Source organism: Salvelinus alpinus, chromosome 5 (assembly GCF_045679555.1).
Source record: "Salvelinus alpinus chromosome 5, SLU_Salpinus.1, whole genome shotgun sequence".
Lineage (NCBI taxonomy): Eukaryota > Metazoa > Chordata > Actinopteri > Salmoniformes > Salmonidae > Salvelinus > Salvelinus alpinus.
The window spans coordinates 82178974-82188009 of record NC_092090.1 but is presented as its reverse complement, the minus strand read 5'-3'; positions in this window follow the sequence as shown (position 1 = coordinate 82188009).

Below are 9036 nucleotides of genomic sequence, written 5' to 3'. Positions count from 1 at the left end.
CTTTCAGAAGCTTCTAAAGCCATGACATAATTTTCTGGAATTTCCCAAGCTGTTTAAAGGCACAGTCAACTTAGTGTATGTAAACTTCTGACCCACTGTCACGGTTGTGTGTGAAGACGGACCAAGGCACAGCGTGCTCTGAGTTCCACATCTTTATTTATGTGAATCTTACAAAAACAAAAGGAAACAAACAACAAACCGTAACATAAGAGGTGCTACATGCACTAACTTAAAACAAGATCCCACAAAACACAGTGGGGAAATGGCTGCCTAAATATGATCCCCAATCAGAGACAACGATAAACAGCTGCCTCTGATTGGGAACCATACCAGGCCAACATAGACATAAAAAAAACCTAGATAGGAACACCCCCCCCTAGTCACACACTGACCCTACCAAAATAGAGAATAAAAAGGCTCTCTATGGTCAGGGCGTGACACCCACTGGAATTGTGATACAGTGAATTATAAGTGAAATAATCTCTCTGTAAACAATTGTTGGAAAAAAATACTTGTGTCATGCACAAAGTCGATGTTCTAACCGACTTGCCAAAACTGTAGTTTGTTAACAAGAGATTTGTGGAGTGGTTGAAAAACGAGTTTTAATGACTCCAACCTAAGTGTATGTAAACTTCCGACTTCAACTGTAACTTTGTGCCAAGGATGTAAGTCGTATATACAGTACATGTAGTTATTACCATGCATGAGATCCTCACATTATAGCCTGTACATTTAATGTATTCACTGATCATGTACTCTACCTTGGCAAATAAAGGTGCAGTTCAGGTATGAATGTCTTTCAGATAATTTTTCAATCATATCCAATACCAGGAGTATCAAATTAGTCTTTGCTACTGTGTCTGCATGTATGTATTACAATTATACACTTCAACAGTGTTTACCAATCTTGGTCCTGGTACATCAATGGTTACACTTAATATGCAATGGTCTAGAAACATGATTTAACTAGTTATGGCTCATTTGTAATTCATATATACAGAAATATAATTTAAAAACTCTACACTACACTTCCTATGCATCATGTAAATACTCCAAAACCGGTTCATCTCAATATCTAATTTCCTTCATCCGTATTGATCTGATAAACACAGGATAGGTGTAGTATTTCATCAAATGAGAGACTTAATTTCAACTAGAAGAGAATGTGAAACGCTTTATTGAAAGAAGTTAATTATCCAAGTGTTATAAATACATGCATTATAAATATTATAATTGTGATATTATGAATACAAGTTCAATCTTTACTTCAATATGTTGTGCATTATAAAAACAGAGGAAGAAAGGGGTGGCGAGAGAGGTGTAAAAGACAGAAAGGGAAAGAGGTAAGGACATAGGAGCAGGGAAGGCAGCATGTGATTAATGAATCACAGTGCTACCCTAATATTCTCTCAGTTCATCACAATTACATAAGTGTCTCTAGTGATCTCCTAACCAGCCTTGGACTCCCAGTCCCAGCTAACCACTGCTAGCGGTCATCAGCTAACCTTTAATAGCGGGTGAGGTGGCGATGACGGGACTGGGGGTTGGCATCCTCTCTCACATCAAAACATACCTGCAGATGAGAGACAGATGGCGAGAGATATAATTTAAAAAAACACAAGACTTAAACATGCTAACACTGTCAGTCATCAATCATCAGGAGGTGAAATGCAAAACTGACCGTGGATCACTAACTCTGGGACTACTGCATCTCTATCTGTATTTCAATGTAAAGCATATCTTTAATAATACTTCCTGTTGACCTGACCAAGTGACCTCTCACCTCTGATCATGCTGTGCCCTCTATGTAGCCAGTTCAGATGCAGGAGGGGTTCACCGACACAGCTGCTATAACCTAGAGGATTTAGGGAGAAGAGGAGAGAGGGATGTGTGTGTGGCCTCACCTGGTGTCCACACTAAGTGGCTGCAGAGTACTCTATGCTGAAAAACATGAACGGACACACAAGGACAAAAAATATAGCGTAGTTATAGAAATAATTAAGTGTCTTACTGTTCTCCATGGTTGGCCCTCTTGCCTTTTCTTTGAAGGTGGAAGGAGCCACAGCTATACACCTGAGCCTGCTTACTGCACTACATAATCAATCAGATTGATACATGAGAGTGTAGGTGTGGGTTATAGGGTGTCTAATTGTTCTGCATTTTTCGATATGGGTGACTTAAAATAGCCTGTTTTGTTTTTGTACATACATCACACCCTTACCGAAACAGCACCCTCACCTGAGAAGTAGAAATCAAAGTGATAGAAAATGGGAATTTAATAACTGCAGTTGACATAGCTAAGTAAAGGGAAGAATACTCTTATTGCAATGTGGATGGCTCTTAGAAGAGCCTTTGGTTGTGCATAGTCTAGTCTATGGTGTTGCCAGGGAACAGCAACCTCTTCGAAGAAGTAGGAGGTGAAGATCTCTTGCACACAGATTACCTGTCTTGCTGCGTTGTTGGACCCCATTCTTGAAACATCCTGCAGAGCAGGAGACTTCTACTCTGGCACATAGCGGTGAGCTGCAAATCCCCTCCTGTTCCTCGTGTACATGCTCATGAAGTTATGAAGGACATAGAAAGCCATCACACGTCTGAATTCCTCCAGGAGGCAGTCCCAGATGGCCCTGGTAACCCAATCTTGCAGTGCCCTACACGGTAACTTGGATCATATGATCCAAGATGGCGTAGCATTCAGACATCTTTGTCTTGTCTCGTCCCATGTATATATCTTTTTCTTTTTAATATTTTTCCTAAACCTCAACTTCAAAATACTATCCTGCAACCCACCTCACCCAATGTGGTGTGGATCTGTTTTTTTTCTTAAGTATTTCTATTTACCTCCGAACTGGAATACCTCAACTGAAGCTAGCTAGCCAACTAGCTACCAGCTATCAGCTATCAGTCAGCTAACCACTGCTAGCGGTCATCAGCTAACCTTTAGCAGCGCGTTTCAAACCAGAGCATACCGGACCTATTTTTCTCCCCGGATTCCTACCGCAAACCCTGAACCTTTTCATCTGGATCATCGTAGCTAGCTAACCGCAACCCGGGTTGACTACTCCTGGCTAACGTTTCCGTCACGGAGCTAGCACCAACTAGCCTGGAGCTAGCCCATGCTAGACCCATCTCCCGGCTAGGGCTCCTGGGCTACTCCTGAAGCACACTCCTCGGCTACAATATTCGGACCCCTTCTACTGCCGGTACGGGGCACGGAACTCCGCCGATCCTTCATGAATGGAATACCGACATAATCTGCCCGAGGATCCCAACAGGCCCCTCAGGTGCGACGTTCCCTGAAGGCCCATTCTGCTAACCGCGGCCTGCTAGCTATCTAGAGCATATTGGACTGTTAGCTGAACCATCGGCCAGTTTCTTGGACCACTATACCCATTTTGTCAATTGAACTTGGACCCCTCTGCTACTTGGAACCCTACTAATTCCATGACTGGTCTATCGACGTCACCGCACGAGGACGCAAAAACAGACTTTCCCCCATTGCGACGTCCATCTAAGGCCCTTATCCCCGGCCTTTTAACTGCTAGCTTGCTAGCCCTGGTCTGCTAACTGTATGAATCGCCGTGTCCCCAGCCAGCCCAACCACTCACTGGACCCATACGATCACTTGGCTACGCATGCCTCTCCCTAATATCAATATGCCTTGTCCATTACTGTCCTGGTTAGTGATTACTGTCTTATTTCACTGTAGAGCCTCTAGCCCTGCTCAATATGCCTTAACCAACCATGTTGTTCCACCTCCCACATATGCGATGACATCACCTGGTTTAAACGTCTCTAGAGACTATATCTCTCTCATCATTACTCAATGCCTAGGTTTACCTCCAATGTACTCTCTTCCTACCATACATTTGTCTGTACATTATGCCTTGAATCTATGCTATCGTGCCCAGAAACCTGCTCTCTTTACTCTCTGTTCCGAACGTGCTAGACGGCCAGTTCTTATAGCCTTTAGCCGTACCCTTATCCTACTTCTCCTCTGTTCCTCTGGTGATGTAGAGGTTAATCCAGGACCTGCAGTGCCTAGCTCCACTCCTACTCCCCAGGTGCTCTCATTTGTTGACTTCTGTAACCTTAAAAGCCTTGGTTTCATGCATGTTAACCGTAGAAGCCTATTCCCTAAGTTTGCTTTATTCACTGCTTTAGCACATTCTGCCAACCCGGATGTCTTAGCCGTGTCTGAATCCTGGCTTAGGAAAACGACCAAAACCCCTGATACTATAACATTTTCCGCCAAGATAGAACTGCCAAAGGGGGCGGTGTTGCATTCTACTGCAGGCTATCTTACCATCCAGGTCTGTACCAAAACAATTTGAGCTTCTACTTCTAAAAATTCACCTTTCCAGAAACAAGTCTCTCACCGTTGCTGCTTGCTATAGACCACCCTCTGCCCCCAGCTGTGCCCTGGACACCATATGTGAATTGATTGCCCCCCATCTATCTTCTGAGCTCGTGCTTCTAGGTGACCTAATCTGGGACATGCTTAACACCCCGGCCATCCTACAATCTAAGCTTGATGCCCTCAATCTCACACAAATTATCTCTGAACCTACCAGGTACAACCCCAAAGCCGTAAACACGGGCACCCTCATAGATATCATCTTAATAGATATCATCCTAACTAACTCGACATCCAAATACACCTCTTCTGTTTTCAACCAAGATCTCAGCGATCACTGCCTCATTGCCTGCATACGTAGTGGGTCTGCGGTCAAACGACCACCCCTCATCACTGTCAAACGCTCCCTAAAACACTTCAGCGAACAGGCCTTTCTAATTGACCTGGCCGGTTTATCTTGGAATGACATTGACCTCATCCTGTCAGTAGAGGATGCCTGGTTATTCTTTAAAAATGCCTTCCTCACCATCTTAAATAAGCATGCTCCATTCAAAAAATGTAGAACCAGGAATAGATATAGCCCTTGGTTCACTCCAGACCTGTCTGCCCTTGACCAGCACAAAAACATCCTGTGGCGTTCTGCATTAGCATCGAATAGCCCCCGTGATATGCAACTTTTCAGTGAAGTTAGGAACCAATATACACAAGCAGTTAGGAAAGCTAAGGCTAGCTTTTTCAAACAGAAATTTCCATCCTGTAGTACAAACTCAAAAAAAGTTCTGGGACACTGTAAAGTCCATGGAGAATAAGAGCACCTCCTCCCAGCTGCCCACTGCACTGAGGCTAGGAAACACTGTCACTACCGATAAATCCACAATAATTGAGAATTTCAATAAGCATTTTTCTACGGCTGGCCATGCTTTCCACCTGGCTACCCCTACCCCGGTCAAAAGCCCTGCGCTCCCCACAGCAACTCGCCCAAACATCCCCCACTTCTCCTTCACCCAAATCTAGATAGCTGACGTTTTGAAAGACCTGCAAAATCTGGACCCCTACAAATCAGCCGGGCTAGACAATCTGGACCCTCTCTTCCTAAAATTATCTGCCGAAATTGTTGCAACCCCTATTACTAGCCTGTTCAACCTCTCTTTCGTATCGTCTGAGATTCCCATAGATTGGGAAGCTGCCGCGGTCATCCCCCTCTTCAAAGGGGGAGACACTCTAGACCCAAACTGCTACAGACCTATATCTATTCTACCCTGCCTTTCTAAGGTCTTTGAAAGCCAAGTTAACAAACAGATTACCGACTATTTCGAATCTCACCATACCTTCTCCGCTATGCAATCTGGTTTCAGAGCTGGTCATGGGTGCACCTCAGCCACGCTCAAGGTCCTAAACGATATCATAACCGCCATCGATAAGAGACATTACTGTGCAGCCATATTCATCGACCTGGCTAAGGCTTTCGACTCTGTCAATCACAACATTCTTATTGGCAGACTCAACAGCCTTGGTTTCTCAAATGATTGCCTCCCTTGGTTCACCAACTACTTCTCCGATAGAGTTCAGTATGTCAAATCGGAGGGCCTGTTGTCCGGACCTCTGGCAGTCTCTATGGGGGTGCCACAGGGTTCAATTCTCAGGCCAACTCTCTTCTCTGTATACATCAATGATGTCGCTCTTGCTGCTGGTGATTCTTTGATCCACCTCTACGCAGACGACACCATTCTGTATACCTCTGGCCCTTCGTTGGACACTGTGTTAACTAACCTCCAGATGAGCTACAATGCCATACAGCTCTCCTTCCGTGGCCTCCAACTGCTCTTAAATGCAAGTAAAACTAAATGCATGCTCTTCAACCGATCGCTGCCCGCACCTGCCTGCCCGTCCAGCATCACTACTCTGGACGGTTCTGACTTAGAATATGTGGACAACTACAAATACCTAGGTGTCTGGTTAGACTGTAAACTCTCCTTCCAGAGTCACATTAAACATCTCCAATCCAAAATGAAATCTAGAATCGGCTTCCTATTTCGCAACAAAGCATCCTTCACTGATGCTGCCAAACATACCCTCGTAAAACTGACCATTCTACCAATCCTCGACTTCGGCGATGTCATTTATAAAATAGCCTCCAACACTCTACTCAACAAATTGGATGCAGTCTATCACAGTGCCATCCATTTTGTCACCAAAGCCCCATATACTACCCACCACTGCGACCTGTATGCTCTCGTTGGCTGGCCCTTGCTTCATACTCGCCGCCAAACCCACTGGCTCCAGGTCATCTACAAGTCTCTGCTAGGTAAAGCCCCGCCTTATCTCAGCTCACTGGTCACCATAGCGGCACCCACCCGTAGCATGCGCTCCAGCAGGTATATCTCACTGGTCACCCCCAAAGCCAATTCTTCCTTTGGCCACCTCTCCTTCCAGTTCTCTGCTGCCAATGACTGGAACGAACTGCAAAAATCTCTGAAGCTGGAGACTCTTACCTCCCTCACTAGCTTTAAGCACCAGCTGTCAGAGCAGCTCACAGATCACTGCACCTGTACATAGCTCATCTGTAAATAGCCCATCCAATCTACCTCATTGTCACGCCCTGACCGTGGAGATCCTTTTGTTCTCTATGTTTGTTTGGTCAGGGTGTGACTCGGGTGGGAAATTCTATGTTCTATATTTCTTTGTTTTTGGCCGAGTGTGGTTCCCAATCAGCGGTAGCTGTCTATCGTTGTCTCTGAATGGGAATCCTACTTAGGCAGCCTGTTTTGCCACCTTAGTTGTGGGATGTTGTCTTCGTTTAATGCATGTATAGCCTTACGGAGCTTCACGTTCGTTTTTTGTTGATTATTGTTTTGTTTGCGACATTTAAAAATAAAGAAAAATGTACGCTCACAACGCTGCACCTTGGTCCGGTCATTTTCAAGACGACGATCGTGACACTCATCCCCATACTGTATTTATTTATTTATTTATCTTGCTCCTTTTCACCCCAGTATCTCAACTTGCACATTCATCCTCTGCACATCCTACCATTCCAGTGTTTAATTTCTATATTGTAATTACTTTGCCACCATGGCCTATTTATTGCCTTACCTCTCTTATCCTACCTCATTTGCACATGCTGTACAGTGATCCCTCGCCACTTCGCGGTTCACTTATCGCGGATTCGCTATTTCGCGGATTTTCATAATGCATTTTTTTTTTTTTTTTTGGTGCATTGTGCTCTGCATTCTGATTCGCTAAAAACTCACTCCCGCTTCTTGTATCAAAACATGCTACGAATTGTGCTATCATTTTGTCGTCTCGTGCAGTTATGTGTACGTACATAAAACAGCTTGGCAAATTTACATTAAGTTGGCCAAATTATCTTGTAATTTCGAACATCTCCTAAACCCATAATGTCGACGAAACGGCCTACACGTGAGTCACTGTATTTGTATACATGTAATAGTTGCTAATTGTAAAAAAAAAAAAAAGTTTTCTATTTCGCGGATTTCACTTATCGCGGGTCATTTTCGGAACGTAACCCCCGCGATAAACGAGGGATTACTGTATATAGATTATTGATTGTATGTTTGTTTATTCCATGTATAACTCTGTGTTGTTGTATGTGTCGAAATGCTTTGCTTTATCTTGACCAGGTCGCAGTTGCAAATGAGAACTTGTTCTCAACTAGCCTACCTGGTTAAATAAAGGTGAAATATAGATATATATATATTTTTAAACTGTAGGTAATCGTTTTGAAATAATCTCCAGTTACAAGGTATCTGTAGGAATATGGAAGATAATGTCATTATTAGACTTTTACATCACTAGGTAATTGTGGATTACTAAAGTATAATATCCCTTATAACAAATCATGATAACATTGGATAGATAGATGCATGTGCACAAATCAAATCAAATCAAATTTTATTAGTCACATACACATGGTTAGCAGATGTTAATGCGAGTGTAGCGAAATGCTTGTGCTTCTAGTTCCGACAATGCAGTAATAACAACAAGTAATCTAACCTAACAATTCCACAACTACTACCTTATACACACAAGTGTAAAGGGATAAAGAATATGTACATAAAGATATATGAATGAGTGATGGTACAGAACGGCATAGGCAAGATGCAGTAGATGGTATAGAGTACGGTATATACATATGAGATGAGTACTGTAGGGTATGTAAACATAAAGTGGCATAGTTTAAAGTGGCTAGTGGTACATGTATTACATAAAGATGGCAAGATGCAGTAGATGATATAGAGTACAGTATATACATATACATATGAGATGGGTAATGTAGGGTATGTAAACATTATATTAAGTGGCATTGTTTAAAGTGGCTAGTGGTACATTTTTACATAATTTCCATCAATTCCCATTTTTAAAGTGGCTGGAGTTGAGTCAGTATGTTGGCAGCGGCCGCTAAATGTTAGTGGTGGCTGTTTAACAGTCTGATGGCCTTGAGATAGAAGCTGTTTTTCAGTCTCTCGGTCCCTGCTTTGATGCACCTGTACTGACCTCGCCTTCTGGATGATAGCGGGGTGAACAGGCAGTGGCTTGGGTGGTTGTTGTCCTTGATGATCTTTATGGCCTTCCTGTGACATCGGGTGGTGTAGGTGTCCTGGAGGGCAGGTAGTTTGCCCCCGGTGATGCGTTCTGCAGACCTCACTACCCTCTGGAGA